The following is an 18,391-nucleotide window of genomic DNA, read 5'->3' on the forward strand; positions in this document are numbered from 1 at the left end:
TTTTCCCGTAAAAATCGCCCAAGAACTGTGCTCCAAAAATCCAAAACGAAATGAATGAAATGACCATGTTTGGTCCTTAAGTTTCTGCCAATCCGTCACTAAAAGTCCATTTTTCGTCACTAAAAGTCCACCAGAAACTGCTCTACCAGTCTTCCTTCAATCCGTCATAACTTTATGTACAAATGTCCAAATGATGCATGGTTTAACTTTCTGGAAACTAAAATCCAACGCCTACAACTTTCATGTTTTGCAACTTTTCTGATTCCTTATGAATTGCGAGATATAAGCTCCCAAAGTCGGCTCCAAGCATCAGAATTTTTGGCGAAATTTCTGGCGAAACTGCTCTACTAGCCTTCATTCAATCAGTCATAACTTTCTGTACAAATGTTCAAATAATGAATGGTTTAACTTTCTGGACACTATAATCAAATGACTACAACTTTCATGTTTTGAAAATGTTCTGATTCCTTATGAATAGCGAGATATAAGCTTCCAAAGTTGGCTCCACGCACGAAATGTCTGCAACAGAAATTTCCAGCACTCTTTGTCCGAAATCCATTCTGTTTACCTTCCGAAATCCACCCGAGACCCTCGGGACCTTAAACAATTATTCTAACATGTCCCAAAATACCATACGAACTTAGTCAAGACTTCAAACTACATCAAAACGACAAATCGCACCTCAAATCAAAATCAATGAACTTTGAACTTTCAAATTCTATATCTTGTGTCGAAACACATCAAATCAATTCGGAATGACTTCAATTTTTTCACACAAGTCATAAATGACATAACTGAGCTATGAAAATTTTCAGAATCGGATTTCGACCCCGATATCAAAAAGTCAACCCCTCGATCAAACTTCCCAAAAATTTAACTTTAGGCATTTCAAGCCTAATTCCACTATGGACTTCCAAATAAAATTTCGATCACGCTCCTAAGTCCAAAATCACCATACGGAACTGTTGGAATCATCAAAATTCTATTCTGGGGTCATTTGCACATAATTCGACATCCGGTCACTATTTGAATTTAAACTTTAAATTTTTCATCAAAATTCCATATCTCGGGCTAGGGACCTCGAAATTTGATTCCGGGCATACACCCAAGTCCCAATTCACGATACGGACCTACCGGAACTGTCAAAATACCGATCCGAGTCATTTTGCTCAAAATATTGACCAAAGTCAACTCAGTTGTGTTTTAAACATCTAATTCATATTTTAATCCATTTTTCACCTGAAAACTTTTCGGAAACTTTTTACGGACTGCACACACAAGTCGAGTAATGATAAATAGTGCTTTTCGAGGTCTTAGAACACAAAATTAATTATTAAATTTAAAGATGACATTTTGGGTCATCACATTCTCCACCTCTAAAACAAATGTTTGTCCTCGAACGGAGTTAGAAAAAGTACCTGAGCTGGTGAATAAGTGTGGATAACGACTACGTATATCATGCTCGGTCTCCCAAGTCGCCTCCTAGACCGAATGACCCCTTCACTGAACCTTCACGGAAGCAATGTTCTTTGACCTCAGCTTTCGAACCTGCCTATCTAAAATAGCCATTGGTTCCTCAATATAAGATAGATCCTTGTCCAACTGAACCGAACTGAAGTCTAACACATGAGACGGATCCCCATGATATTTTCGAAGCATAGAAACATGGAATACCGGATGAACTGTAGAGAGACTAGGTGGTAGCGCAAGTCTGTAAGCCACCTCTCCAACTCTTTCAAGAATCTCTAAAGGCCCAATATACCTAGGGCTCAAATTGTCCTTCTTCCCGAACCTCATCACACCCTTCATAGGCGAAACCCGGAGCAATACCCGCTCACCAACCATGAATGCAACATCATGAACCTTCCGATTCGCATAACTCTTCTGTCTAGATTGGGCTGTACGAAGTCAATCCTGAATCAACTTAACCTTTTCCAAGGCATCCTGAACCAAGTCTGTACCCAATAGCCTAGCCTCGCCCGGTTCGAACCAACCCACTGGGGACCGGCACCGCCTACCATACAAGGCCTTATACGGAGCCATCTGAATGCTTGACTGGGAACTGTTGTTGTAAACAAGCTCCGCAAGTGGTAAGAACTGATCCCAAGCACCCCCAAAATCTATCACACACGCACGAAGCATATCCTCCAATATCTGAATAGTGCGTTCGAACTGCTCGTCCGTCTAAGGGTGAAATGTTGTACTGAACTCTACCCGAGTACCCAACTCACGTTGTACTGCCCTCTAGAACAGTGATGTAAATTGCGTACCCCGGTCAGAGATGATAGATACCGGTATGCCGTGAAATCTGACAATCTCGCGAATATAGATTCGAGCCAACTGCTCGGAAGAGTAGGTAGTCATCATAGGATTGAAATGAACTGACTTGGTCAATCTATCCACAATCAACCAAGCTGCATTGAACTTCCTCTGAGTCCGTGGGAGCCCAACAACGAAATCCATAGTGATCCTCTCCCATTTCCATTCTGGAATCTCTAACTTCTGAAGCAATCCACTCGGTCGTTGATGCTCATATTTCACTTGTTGACAATTTAGACACCGAGCTACATACTCCACTATGTCTTTCTTCATCTTCCTCCACGAATAATATTGCCTCAAGTCCTGCTACATCTTCGCAGCACCCGGATGTATAGAGTACCGCGAATTATCAGCCTCCTGGAGAATCAATTCACAAAAACATCTACATTAGGCACACATAGCCTGCCCTGCATCCGTAATACACCGTCATCTCCAATTATGACTTCTTTGGCATCACCGTGCTGAACTGTATCCTTAAGGTCCAGCAAATATGGGTCATCATACTGACGCTCCCTGATACGATCATAAAGAGAAGACTGAGAAACCATACAAGCCAAAACTCGACTCGGCTCGAAAACATCCAATCTGACAAACTGGTTGGCCAAGGCCTGAATATCCAAGGCCAAAGGCCTCTTTGCTACCGGTAAATATGCTAAGCTGCCCAAACTCTTCGCCTTACGACTCAAGGCATCGGCCACTACATTGGCCTTCCTAGGATGATAGAGAATGGTGATGTCATAATCCTTAAGCAACTCCAACCATCTCTGCTGCCGCAAATTAAGATCATTATGTTTAAATAGATGTTATAGACTTCGGTGATCGGTGTAGACCTCACAATGGACACCGTACTAATAATGCCGCCAAATCTTCAAGGCATGAACAATAGCTGCTAACTCAAGGTCATGGACCGGATAATTCTTCTCATGTACCTTTAACTGTCGGGACGCGTAGGCAATCACCCTACTGTCTTACATCAACATTGTGCCGAGACCAATACGCGACACATCACAATACACAGTATAAGACCCTGAACCTATAGGTAATACCAACATTGGGGCTCTAGTCAAAGCTGTCTTGAGCTTTTGGAAGCTCTCCTCACATTCCTCGGTCCATCTGAACGGAGCACCCTTCTGGGTCAATCTAGTCTTAATAGTTGTTCATAATCAATTACAAAATCGTCAATTAACTTCAAGTTAACAAAAATCTCGTTGCAAACCTTCACAATACTGATAACTAGATGCGAGGCATGAAGACCTCATAATTAGTTATCCGAATTAACAAGTCATATTTAACGCCACCTGGGCGGGAACCTACCTCATAAGTTAAAACTCAATAATTACAACACAAAATTGGCAAGTATGCATAGAGAATTTCATATAAAATTTTCAAATAAGCCTAACAGGCATGACTCCCTATTAGTACTATAGTACAAATTTAATTTCACAAGGGAGAACTTAAACATAAGAATTTTCCTCACAAGGATCTCGTCCTTATATAACTTCCACCGTAGCTCGTAGCCCGGTTCAATTTATATAAAAATATGAGGATCTCATCCTCAGTTCTGAATCACAAGTAATATGCACATCGTGCCAATTGAAAATTTCCATTTTCTCCTTTTAAATAATTTCGGTTACACTAAATCACAACACATAATGAACCCCACACCGCTAGGACATATAATTCACAATTTGCAATTAATTATTCGGAATTTACATCAAAATTTACCGAAATGAGTAACAGAAAGCCACATTTAGACTCGCAACTCTTATTATGACCAACACGAAATGATAGGCGTAGTTATCTCCATAAAATCTCCCAACAGGGGTAAACACATAAGTAGATTATAGAATTATGAAGCTCACTCATAAGTGGAGCACAATAGGAGGAATCGCCTCGATACTCAAAACCAAATCAAGTTAAGGAAATTATTCCTTTATATAATATCAAGGTCGTACCTGTAACGACACCAACTGATATAGCGACCTCCGCCATACCATAAAAGAAATATATCAATGGCTGGGTCTCCACCTATAGGACGCCTTCTACCCGTCTTTTCTCCACCCCTAACTGGTCGTGTGGGTGGTGTAGTAACTACAATGGGGCACGTAGCCTGAGTGTTTTGATGAAATAAGCCTCTCCCAAGTTTGGGATAATTTTCTCATGATGTGCCTAGTATCACCGTATTCATAACAACCCTTTTGCGGGTTAGGCTGCTCATATTGAGTCTATGCCAGATAATTGGAATAACTATTGTAGGAACCCATGCCGGTGGTGCATTAAAAGAACTTACTGGAGCACCCCGAGTAATCCGATGTGCGGACTGGGTTGGACGACTGCCTGAGCCCCCGCCATAATGATTTATACTTGCAGAGTAGAATCCACTGAATCCCCCAGAACCTCGAGACGTCTTGGTCTCCTTAGTTTCCTTTTTCCTTACCTCGAACACGTTCTAATATCTTGGCAATTTGTACAACTAGCATAAATGAAGTATCAGCTTGTAGCTCCCGAGTCGTACAAAATTTTATGATTATAATTAAGTCCTTTAATGAGTTTGTGGACTCGCCCTCTGGCTGTAGGAAGCAAAGTAGGAGTATGACGGGCTAACTTATTAAACTTGATGGCATATTCTGACATCGTCAATGGTGACATGACGCAACCGTTCAAACCCTATGCGCTACGCATTACGGAGAGTCTAGGAAACAAACTCTTTCAAAAGCGTTTCTGAGAACTAAGCCAAGTGGGCGGTGTTACATTGGCTGGTCTTCCCTCTTCATAGGCTTACTACGAACACCGGTGGTGAATTATCTCTCCCAAGGTAAATTTCTTCTTTTGTTATGCTGACTCAACACTGTTGAGTTGACCCATTTCTTAACATACTCTTTGACTCTTCTTTGGGGTAACCCTTACCCCTATTTATACACAACGATCATAAAAGTAGAGCTCCATACAGACAAATCTTGTCATGAACCACATAGTCCAGACTCTCGTCAACAAGTGTACTTACTCCGAAGCACCCCAAAATCCGCAACAGTGACGTCCACGCTGAGTAGACCTTCTACAAATTTAGAGTTGTTTCTATAACTCCTTTGATATTGAAGTATAGGATTATTAAGGAGGCGTACATACCGCAAGTCCTAACCTTATCCTCCACAAAATCTCAGGTCTTAAACATGTGTAAATTTTAGGGAACCTTTCAGTACCACATATATACATTTCAGGCCAAAACTGATATAATACATGACCCCGCAATCCACCCATTGGTAGTGGACTCCCCCCACTCAGCGCGAAGTCATAGGTCACAACGTCCAATGATCCTCAATAATAACCTTCACATCTTGTATAAATCAACCAGACGCCAACGTCTGTTGCACCCCCACATGATTCACTAGGTGATCTCTCAATACGTCTGCATCTTCAATCGGAACCACACGTTGAGGCAATGTTTGAGCATCTCCGGCTCCCTCATAGTCCATATACGGCATTATGAACCGTCGACGCACAACTAATACCTAGTGCGCAATGTCATACACGAGTGGATACAAAGGAATATAAGATATATGTTTCAAGCTAAATCAATGTCGCACGATAAGGAGTCAAAGAAGTGAATATTTCCTAACAGTTCCATAGCCTCTCGAAGATAAGTACAGACGTCTCCGTACCGATCCGCAAGACTCTACTAAACCTGCTTGTGACTCATAACACCTATGAACCTAGTGCTCTGATACCAACTTGTCACGACCCCAAATTCCCTCCGTAGGATGTCGTGATGGCACCTAGTCTCTAAGACTAGGTAAGCCTATCAATGCGGAATAATAATAAATATCTTAAATAAATAAACTACAATTCAAACAATTTTAACTCCCAAAACCCGGTAGAAATAAGTCACAAGCTTCTAAGAATTTATTCTTTATGTCTCTATACATCAGAGTCTAAAGCAAATAAGGAAGACAACATAGTAAGATAGAAGGGGACTCCGGAGTCTGCGGACGCTGGCAGATATACCTCGAAGTCTCCTCGTATAGCTAGTTTACTGATGCGTGGTCTGATAAGATGTACCTGGATCTGCACAAAAAGATGTGCAGAAGCGTAGTATGAGTACACCACAGCGGTACCCAGTAAGTGCCAAGCCTAACCTCGGTAGAGTAGTGACGAGGTCAGGTCAGGCCCTGCTGGAGAATAAATAATGGCATGGTAAAATGTTTAAACAATATTATAAGATAAAATGACAATGAAAATGAATCAAGTAGTATGTCACATTTAATTACATCAAATAATGGCAAATAAATACCTCGTTGAAACAAAACAGAATTCTTTTCAACTTTAAGAAAATCACAACAATAATCAAAGGCAACTACGGCCATAAATCAATATCAACAAGGGCACTCCCGAGGTACCGCCTCGTAGTCCCAAATCATAAATAAATTTACAATATCTCATTTCCTTATATCACTGCGGGAGCCTTCACAATTTATTTAAAGAAAACATTTTTTCCCAAAATAGCATCCCGCGTTTTAGCCACCTTTATCACAACGCATGACTTCTAGTAGTCACCCCTACTAGCCACGCGTATCAAGCCACCCTTATCTCACCACATGCGTTTCAACACCCAGACCTTATACCACCGCATGCGTATCAATATCACAATATATCATAATTTGCACCTCAAGTGCTCAAATAATTTAACTTGCCAAAATAATTCAACAACAATATTTTTTCACAATAAAGAGCTCACGGCTCATGCCAAAATAAATCATCAATAATAGTTTGCCACAATAAAGAGCTCACGGCTCATGTCAAAATAATTCATCAATAATATTTTTCCACAATAAAGAGCTCACGGCTCATGTCAAAATAATTCAACAATAATATTTTTTCACAATAAAGAGCTCACGGCTCATGTCAAAATAATTCAACAATAATATTCTTCCACAATAAAGAGCTCAAGTCTCACTCACTATGAGTATAAAAATATTCAAGAGTAAATAATTTAGAAAAATAATATTTCAAAATCTTTACTACGTTGCTTCAATATCAAGTTTAAAAATATCAAATACTTCATATTAATAATATTTAATTTAAAGAAAATCAACCTTCAAATAATGCACAGAATAAAAGAAACCAAATTTCAACTAAACAGGTAAAACAATTAGTAAGAAAAGATCAAACAAATTTGAAGTATATATCTCAGATCAATGATGAAGAATATAACAAGATAAAATAATTTAATAAATGCGCAACAGTGATCTACACAATTTAAAAATATAATCTTTCGCAATTTAGCCCGTGTACACACTCGTCACCTCGTGCACACGACTTTCAACATATTTCAATAATCACATCAATATCAATCCTAGGAAAAATTTCTCCTACACAAGGTTAGACAAGTCACTTACCTCGACTTGCTCCAATTTAACCAAGTATTATGCTTTTTTCTTGATTTTCCGACTCCGATCGACTCGTATCTAGTCATAATTAATTCGATACAGTCAACAAAAATTATAGTAATCAATTTCATAAGAAAATATTATATTTTTATTAAAATTCGAAATTAGCTCAAAATTTTCCAGTGGGGCCCATATCTCGGAATCCGGCGAAACTTATAAAATCCGACAACTCATTCAATTACGAGTCCACCCATACCAATTTTATCAAAATCCGATAACAACTCGACCTCCAAATCTTAAATTTTCGTTTTTGGAAGATTTTGCAAAAATCTTGATTTTTCTTTCATAAATTCACGGATTCATGATGTAAATGAGTATGGAATCATGAAATATAATCAATATAGGATAAGGAACACTTACCCCAATGTTTTCCCGTGAAAATCGCCCAAAAATCGCCCAAGAACCGCGCTCCAAAAATCCAAAACGAAATGAATGAAATGACCATTTTTGGTCCTTAAGTTTCTGCCAATCCGTCACTCAAAGTCCATTTTCCATCACTAAAAGTCCATTTTTCGTCACTAAAAGTCCACCAGAAACTGCTCTACCAACCTTCCTTCAATCCGTCATACCTTTATGTACAAATGTCCAAATGATGCATGGTTTAACTTTCTGGAAACTAGAATCTAACAACTACAACTTTCATGTTTTGCAACTTTTCTGATTCCTTATTAATTGCGAGATATAAGCTCCCAAAGTCGGCTCCATGCATCAGAATTTCTGGCAAAATTTCTGGTTAAACTGCTATACTAGTCTTGATTCAATCCATCATAACTTTCTGTACAAATGTCCAAATAATGAATGGTTTAACATTCTGGAAACTATAATCAAACGACTATAACTTTCATGTTTTGAAAATGTTCTGATTCCTTATGAATAGCTAGATATAAGCTTCCAAAGTTGGCTCCACGCACGAAATTTTTGCAACAGAAATTTCCAGCACTCTTTATCTGAAATCCATTCCGTTTACTTTCCGAAATCCACCCGAGACCCTTGGGACCTTAACCAATTATTCCAACATGTCCCAAAATACCATACGAACTTAGTCGAGGCTTCAAACTACATCAAACAACATCAAAACGACAAATTGCACCTCAAATTAAAATTAATGAACTTTGAACTTTTAAATTCTATATCTTGTGTTGAAACACATCAAATCAATTCGGAATGACTTCAATTTTTGCACACAAGTCATAAATGAAATAATTGAGCTATGAAAATTTTCAGAATCGGATTTCGACCCCGATATCAAAAAGTCAACCCCTCGGTCAAACTTCCCAAAAATTCAACTTTCGGCATTTCAAGCCTAATTCCACTACGGACTTCCAAATAAAATTCCGATCATGCTCCTAAGTCCAAAATCATCATACGGAGCTGTTGGAATCATCAAAATTCTATTCCAGGGTCATTTGCACATAATTCGATATCTGGTCACTATTTGAACTTAAACTTTAAATTTTTCATCAAAATTTCATATCTCGGGCTAGGGACCTCAGAATTTGATTCCGGGCATACGCCCAAGTCCCAATTCACGATATGGACCTACCGGAACTGTCAAAATACCGATCCGAGTCCTTTTGCTCAAAATATTGACCAAAGTCAACTCAGTTGTGTTTTAAATAGTGCTTTTCGAGGTCTTAGAACACAGAATTAATTATTAAATTTAAAGATGACATTTTGGGTCATCACAATGGAATCATGAAATATAATCAATATAGGATGAGGAATACTTTTCCCAATATTTTTCCGTGAAAATCGCCCAAAAATCTTTTTACCCGAGCTCAAAATCGAAAATGGTGGAAAATGAGGTTTCACCCCATTTCCAGAACTTAAATTCTATTTGCCCAGATTTTTACTCATCGCGATCGAGGGAATTCATTTGCGATCGCGTAGAACAATTTCTGCCTATCCATTTTACTCCTCGTGATCGCGGATAATTCTTTGCGATCGCGAATCATGTTTTGGTTGCCCAGAATTTTAACTCTATGCGATCGCGTAATTGGTCATGCGATCGCAGAGAACATTTTCTCAATCTTACGCGATCGCGTACTGACTTTTGCGATCGCGTAGCACAAATGGCGTGCCCAGCTTCTGCCTTCATTCCTTCTACGCGGACGTGATCCACTCTACGCGTTCGCGGTGCAATGGGAGCTAACCGTCCTTGATCGCGAAGGGTAAAACTCACAGCTCAAAATTTTCTCTTCGCGATCGCGGAAATGGCTTCACGATCGCGAAGCACCATGCACCAGATGACAGCAGAAGCTCAAAAATCAGATTTTTCCAAAGTTCAAATGGTCCATAGGTTATCCGAAACTCACCCGAGCCCTCGGGGCTCTAAACCGTACATGAACACAAGTCCAAAAATATTATACGAACTCGCTCGCACCATCAAAACACCAATTTAACACCTAGAATTATGAATCGGACACCAAATCAAATAAAATTTTTAAGAAAACTTTAAAACTTCTATTTTCATAACTGAACGTTCGAATCACGTCAAATCAACTCTGTTTCTCACCAAATTCGACAGACAAGTCATAAATGACATAACAGAGCTATTTTAATTTCCAGAATCAGATTACGTCCCCGATATCAAAAAGTCAAATCCGTGGTCAAACTTTGGAAATCTTTAGTCTTTAAATTTCTAGTTTCCGTTAAATGGACATAACTTGAGCGAGGGACCTCCAAATTAAATTTCGGGCATACACCCAAGTCCCAAATCACGATACAGACTTACTGAAACTGTCAAAATACTTATCCGAATATGTTTGCTCAAAATGTTGACCAAAGTCAACTCAGTTGAGTTTTAAGGCTCTATTTCACATTTTAATCCATTTTCACATAAAAACTTTCCAAAAAATTATACGGACTGTGCATGCAAGTCGAGGAATGATGAATAGTGCTTTTCGAGGTCTTAGAATACAGAATTAATTATTAAATTTAAAGATGACCTTTTGGGTCATCACAATTATAATCTTGGGAACTAAACCAAGATTATAATATGAATAATGTATAGCTTCTACGTTAGATAAGTTATACCAAGATGTAACATTAACTAATCTATATATCTATCTCTATCTATATTATTATAAAAGTACGAATGTTAAAATGCTAAATGTTGAACGATTAAAATATCCCCTGAAATCTTAATCGACTTTTATGCCCTTCAAAAATAAATTATTTCTTCAAAATATAATTCCATGTTGAATATAATTGTAATATTAATTGCATGGTATTCTAATTCGATCAGGTTTCCTACTTATTCTTAAGTTTACGACCATACCAATTTCACAAGGACAAGAACTCATATTTTGATGCCTCTTTTTTCCTACCAAAAGGAATACTATTCCTCATCAATTTATTGCAACACACACGAAATATCATGTTTCTATAGGTAAGTTGATTTTCTTTGTCACAAGAATTGTAATATTTGTATTATTTCCTTCTTGCTGCTTTTTTTTTTTCTATCGGCATTTGAATCGATGATGTTTGTGTTTTTGGGTGACGAGGGATAGGGTTTTGTTGGGGTCTTCAGTAATATGCATGGGTATTTCTGTGATGACCCAAAATGTCATCTTTAAATTTAATAATTTATTATGTATTCTAAGACCTCAAAAAGTACTATTTATTATTTCTCGACTTGCGTGCGCAATCCGTACAAATTTTATGGAAAGTTTTTATGTGAAAAATGGATTTAAAATGTGGATTAGAGCTTTAAAACTCAATTGAGTTGACTTTGGTCAACATTTTGAGCAAATAAACTTGGATCAGTGTTTTGACAGTTTCGATAGGTCCGTATTATGATTTGGGACTTGGACGTATGCCCGGAATTAAATTCCGAGGTCCCTAGCCCGAGATATGGAATTTTGAAGAAAAATTAAAATGTTTAAGTTCGAATAGTGACCGGATGTCTAATTATGTAAAAACGACCCCGAAATAGAATTTTGATGATTCCAACAGCTCTGTATGGTGATTTTGGACTTAGGAGCGTGTTCGGAATTTTATTTGGAAGTTCGTAGTTAAATTAGGCTTGAAATGGCTAAAAACAAGAATTTAAGTTTGGAAGTTTGACCGATGAGTTGACTTTTTGATACCGGAGTCGGAATCCAGTTCCGAAAATTTTTATAGCTTCGTTATGTCATTTATGACTTGTGTGTAAAATTTGAGGTCAATCGGAGTTGATTTGATAGGTTCCGACATCGAATGTAAAAGTTGAAAACTCTTAGTTTCATTTAAGCTTGAATTAGAGTATGATTCATGGTTTTAGCGTTGTTTGATGTGATTTAGAGGTTTGACTAAGTTTGTATGATATTTTAGGACTTGTTGGTATATTTGGTTGAGGTCCCGAGGGCCTCGGGTGAGTTTCGTATGGGTAACGGATCAAAAATTGGAGTTAAAAAGCTGCTGCAATTTTTTTTCTCTTCTGTTGGACATTCTGGGTTATGATCGAGCCCAGATATCGATCCAGATATCGAGCCCAGGGTTGACGAGGCACAGGCTCGAGCTTCCAACTCGAGGGCCATGATCGAAGGTCCAGCTCGAGGGCCATGATCGAAGGCAAGGCTCGAGGGCCAGGATCGAGACCCAAGATCGAGGGTCACAATCCAAGGCTCATGCTCGATGCCCTGATCGAAGGCCCATGCTCGATGCCCTGATCGAAGGCCCAGCCTCGATGCCCTGATCAAGGCCATGACCGAGGTCCAGGCTCGAGCCTGTGATCAAAGCCGCGATCGAGGTCCAGTTCGAGGACCAGTTCCAAAGGCTGCTGGGCAGTTTTATAAAAAGAGGGCATTCATCCCATTCGCCATTTTTAACAAATTGGAGCTTGAGCAGAGGCGAATGTTGATAGATTTTCAAGGAAAAGACATTTGGGTAAGTGATTCTAACTTGGATTTGGTCTATAAACATAAATACATCATTGTTTTCACAATTTAATTAGTGTTTTGAGATTGAAATTTGGAAAAGTTAAGAAATCTCATAGAAACGAAATTTTGAGATTTCGGTATCGATTCAGAGTCAGATTTGAGTAAAACTGGTATGGTTGGACTTGTAATTGAATGGGTTGTCGGATTTCATAACTTTCACCGGATTCCGAGATGTGGGCCCTGCGGACAAATTTTTAATTAATTTCGGGATCTTTTCTTTAAAATGTAGTATTTTCTTATAGAATTGATTCCTATAATATTTAGTGATTGTATCGAATTATTTTGACTAGATTCGAGCCAGACGAAGTTGGATAATCGTGGAAAAGCCCTTATAGTGGATTAAATTGGAGCAAGACGAGGTAAGTCTCTTGTCTAATCTTGTGAGGGGAAAATTACCTCATAGAGATTAAATTGAATAATTGTTGCTAATTGTGGGGGGGCTACGTACGCACGAGGTGACGAGAGTTCGTGCGTAGCTACTATTAATGCTAAAGTCTGGGTAGTTTAGGACTCAAAACATGCCTTACTTATGTAAATTGTATTCTTTGATTTATTTATATTAATTGATATCTATATGAATATATTGTGAATTGTTAGATAAAGATATTAAAGGATGGAAATCTCATAGGCTTGATTGTCTGTTTAAATTAATTAATTGTTAAAAGAAATTGTTCTCCTCCCGAATTTACCTTATATTAAATATACTCTCCTTCCGGAGGCACATAAGAAAATGTCCTCCTTTCTTGTGGAGCGGGCCGAACGCCTCAGCAGAATAGATGCATCTATGGATCGCGCCGCACGTCCCTCGGTAGTGTACACGACACTCTGAATCGAGGCGTACGTCCTCGGCAGAAATCGTGCTTAATAATAATAATTACACGATACTTTAATAATTTATTTCAGCTTGAGAAACTAATTAATAAATTGGAAAATCCTTGGAATTTAATGAATTATTATTCTTGCTTGTTTAGGAATTAATTGTTACTCCTGTAAATGAGATTTAATTAATAAATTAGAATTTATTTGAATTGAAGGAATTTAATTGATATATTGAGAATTGTTACATTTGAAGGAATTTGATTATTTCTACTGATTAAATAAATTATTGTAAATTCTGTAAATCATGCTGATTTAAATATTCTAGTTTTATTTCAGTTATTATTATTGACCCATAGTGAGTGTCAAAGTCGGCCATCTCGTCTCTACCACTTCGAGATTAGGCTTGATACTTACTGGGTACACGTTGTTTACATACTCATACTACACTTGCTGCACTTTTTGTGCAGGACCTGATACAGGTACTAGTGGAGGACCTATCATCACATACCCACGTCATCCCGAGGCATAGTGGTGAGCTGCCTTTCTGGGCCGTTCTGCAGCTACCAGTGTCTCTTCTTATATTTATATTCTGTCTATTTCATTTCAGACAGTATTTGCAGTTTTGTATAATCTACTAGATGCTCATGCACTTGTGACACCGGGTCTTGGCACACACATTGGTAGAAATTGGTATTTTATTATTTTCTTGGAATAAAAGTTTAACCAATGTACGTTTGACTTATTAGTTGGCTTGCCTAGCTGTAGTGTTGGGCGCCATCACGACCTATAGGTGAAATTGGGTCGTGACAACATGGTATCAGAGCACTAGGTTCACGTAGGTCTCACAAGTTATGAGCAGCCCTAATAGAGTCTTGCGGATCGGTACGGAGACGTCTATACTTATCTTCGATTGGCTATATGGTGTTAGGAAACTACCTTTCTTCATATTCCATTGTGCAATTGATGTAGTACTAAATATCCTTCTCTTATCCTCTCACAGATGGTGAGAACACGCTCTAATGAGATTCCAGACCAGGGAAGAGCTACTCCCCCAGTTGCTAGAGGCCGAGGGAGGGCTCCAGCCCGTGGTAGAGGGCGAGGACGTCCTAGTACTATTTCGGTTATACCGCCAATGGATCCAACAGAGAATACCATTATTGAGGAGCAGGGTGAGGTGCCCGTGGTAGAGCCAGCTCCGGTGGACTTCACATCTGCACCGGGATTTCAGGATGTCATGGGTCGTATGCTGCGATTCATGGACAATATGACTCAGGCTGGTTTATTTCCGGCAGACCCAGCCACATCTCAGGCAGGCGGGGAGCACAGACCCCTACCACGCAGGCTCATGGACAGGCAACTGCTGTATATCAGACCCAGGGTGCATTACCCGTGGGTGGAGTCCAGCCAGTGGCAGCAGCTACACCTGAGCCCAGGCCGGCTGTAGCCGCCGATCCTCAGAAACTATTGGACAGATGGACTAGACTACATCCTCCTGTCTTCGGGGGTGAGCGACATGAGGATCCACAGGATTTCATTGATCGTTGCAAGGATAGACTGTACAACATGAGGATATTGGAATCCCATGGGGTTGATTTCGCTACTTTTCAGCTAGAGGGTAGAGCCCGTAGATGGTGGCAGTCTTATGCTCTTGACAGACCAGTAGATTCTCCTCCCATGACTTGGGACAGGTTCACCCGTATCTTCTTGGATAGGGATATTCCACCCTCCCAGAGGGAAGAGTTGCGGTTTCAGTTTGAGCAGCTCCAGCAGGGTCAGATGTCAGTGACTGATTATGAGGCGAGGTTTTTTGAATTATCTCGCCATGCACTAATGATACTCCCTACTGAGGCAGAGAGAGTGCGAAGGTTTGTAGCCGGTTTACATACTGGTATTCAGGCCACTATGGCTCGAGAGGTTGAGATGGGTACTTCTTATGAGCGAGTTGTGGAGATAGCCCGGAGGATTGAGGGTGTACGTCAGCGGAGCCGAGAGCAGATTATGAGAGATAAGCGGTTCAGGTACTCTGGAGAGTTCAGAGGTGCTCCGTCCGGGGGCAGAGGTCAGTTCGTGAGGGGACAGTCCAGCAGACCCCCATATCCAGCACCACCACCTCCTCGAGGTGCTCCAGTGCGACCTTATCTCAGTGCTATCCCAGAGAGTTCTTACCGCCCACCAGCTATTCAGGGTCCTCCCAGTGGGTATTCAGGTCCCCAGGGCCAGACACTTAGTCAGCAGCCCATCGCACCGAAGAGTTGTTATGAGTGCGGAGATCCCAGTCACATGCAGAGGTTTTGCCCCAGGCTTCGAGGTAGACCAGTACAGTAGGGTCAGCAGCCTATGCTTACCGGACCAGTTGCTCTACCAGTAGTTCGACCACCGAGAGGCAGAGGACAGGTGGGTAGGGGTCGTCCTAGAGGTGGAGGTCAGCCAGGCGGAGGCCAGACAGTTGGCGCTCCAGCTCGGTTCTATTCTTTTTCGGCTAGACCAGATGCAGAGGCCTCAGATGCCGTGATTACAGGTATTATTTCTGTTTGTGGCAAAGATGCCTCAGTATTATTTGATCCAGGATCTACGTATTCATATGTGTCATCTCTATTTGCTCCATTCCTGGGTGTTTCTCGTGAGTCCTTGAGTACTCCTGTTTATGTGTCCACTCCTGTGGGAGATTCTGTTGTTGTGAACCGGATTTACCGGTCCTGTATTATTACATTCTATGGTTATGAAACTAAAGCAGATCTCTTAATGCTTGAGATGACCGATTTTGAAATTATTCTGGGCATGGACTGGTTATCTCCGTATCATGCTATTCTAGATTATCATGCCAAGACTATTACCTTGGCTATTCCAGCATTGCCTAAGCTGGAGTGGAAGGGTTCGCCTGTTAGTTCATTTAATCGAGTTATTTCTTTTATAAAGGCTCAACACATAGTTGAGAAAGGTTGTTTGGCTTATCTAGCCTATGTTCGGGATACTACTGCAGAGACTCCGGCTATTGATTCAGTGCCTGTAGTTCGGGAGTTCCCCGATGTATTTCCGTCATATCTTCCAGGAATGCCACCTGATCGTGATATTGATTTCTGTATTGACTTGGCTTCAGATACCCATCCTATATCTATCCCACCGTATCGCATGGCTCCGAAAGAATTGAAAGAATTGAAAGAACAGCTTGAAGAGTTACTAGCCAAAGGGTTCGTCAGACCGAGTGTATCGCCTTGGGGTGCACCAGTATTATTTGTGAAGAAGAAGGATGGAACAATGCGGATGTGTATTGATTATCGCCAATTGAACAAAGTCACTATTAAGAACAAGTACCTGTTACCGCGTATTGATGATCTATTTGACCAGTTGCAGGGTGTTAGGGTATTCTCTAAGATCGACTTGAGGTCGGGGTACCATCAGTTGAAGATTAGGGATTCGGATGTTCCGAAGACTTCTTTTCGGACTAGATATGGTCATTATGAGTTTCTGGTGATGTCCTTCGGTTTAACTAATGCCCCGGCAGCGTTTATGGATCTGATGAACAGGGTATTCATGCCATATATTGATTCGTTTGTCATTGTCTTCATTGATGACATATTAATCTATTCGCGCAGTAAGGAGGAACATGAGCAGCATATGAGAGTAGTGCTTCAGACATTGCGGGAACAAAAGCTATATGCTAAGTTCTCTAAATATGAGTTTTGGCTAGAGTCTGTTGCATTTTTGGGACATATTGTATCGGGCGAAGGTATTAAAGTTGATCCCAAAAAGATTGAGGCAGTTCAGAATTGGCATCGTCCCACTTCGGCGACGGAGATCAGGAGTTTTCTGGGTTTGGCAGGTTATTATCGTCGGTTCGTGGAAGGTTTTTCATCTATTGCAGCACCTTTGACCAAATTAACCCAGAAGGGTGCTCCATTTCGATGGTCCGATGATTGTGAGGTGAGCTTTCAGAAGCTCAAGACATCATTGACTACAGCACCAGTGTTAGTGTTGCCTTCCGATTCGGGGATGTATACAGTGTATTGCGATGCTTCGCGCGTTGGCTTGGGTTGTGTATTGATGCAGGAAGGGCAAGTTATTGCATATGCTTCACGCCAACTGAAGCCCCACGAAAAGAATTATCCGGTACATGATTTGGAGTTAGCTGCAATTGTTCACGCTCTTAAGATTTGGAGGCATTATCTTTATGGGGTGTCTTGTGAAGTTTACACTGATCATCGCAGTTTGCAGCATTTGTTCAAGCAGAGGGACCTAAATTTGAGACAGCGCAGATGGCTGGAGTTACTAAAAGATTATAATATTACTATCATGTATCATCCGGGCAAAGCAAATGTGGTTGCAGATGCCTTGAGCAGAAAGGCGGAGAGTATGGGTAGTTTGGCTTTCATTTCAGCAGAGGAAAGGCCATTAGCCTCAGATATTCAGTCCTTGGCTAATAGATTTGTGAGGCTGGATATTTCAGAGCTCAGCCGAGTTCTTGCATGTGTTGTGGCCCAATCTTCACTATTTGAGCAGATCAAGGCTCGCCAGTATGATGACCCACACCTGGTGGTTCTTCGTGAAACGGTACTACGAGGTGGTGCCAAGGAAGTCACTATTGGTGCAGATGGTGTTCTACGACTCCAGGATCGTCTGTGTGTTCCTAATGTGGATGAACTGAGGAAAAAGATCCCGGAGGAGGCACACAGTTCTCGGTATTCTATTCATCCAGGTGCTACTAAGATGTATCGTGACTTGAGGCACCATTATTGGTGGCGACAAATGAAAAAGGACATAGTTGAGTATGTATCTAGGTGTCTAAATTGCCAGCAAGTTAAATATGATCACCAGAGGCCAGGTGGTCTACTTCAGCAGATGACTATACCAGAGTGGAAATGGGAACAAATTAATATGGATTTTGTAGTT

Source organism: Nicotiana tabacum, chromosome 12, assembly GCF_000715075.1.
Source record: "Nicotiana tabacum cultivar K326 chromosome 12, ASM71507v2, whole genome shotgun sequence".
Taxonomy (NCBI): domain Eukaryota; kingdom Viridiplantae; phylum Streptophyta; class Magnoliopsida; order Solanales; family Solanaceae; genus Nicotiana; species Nicotiana tabacum.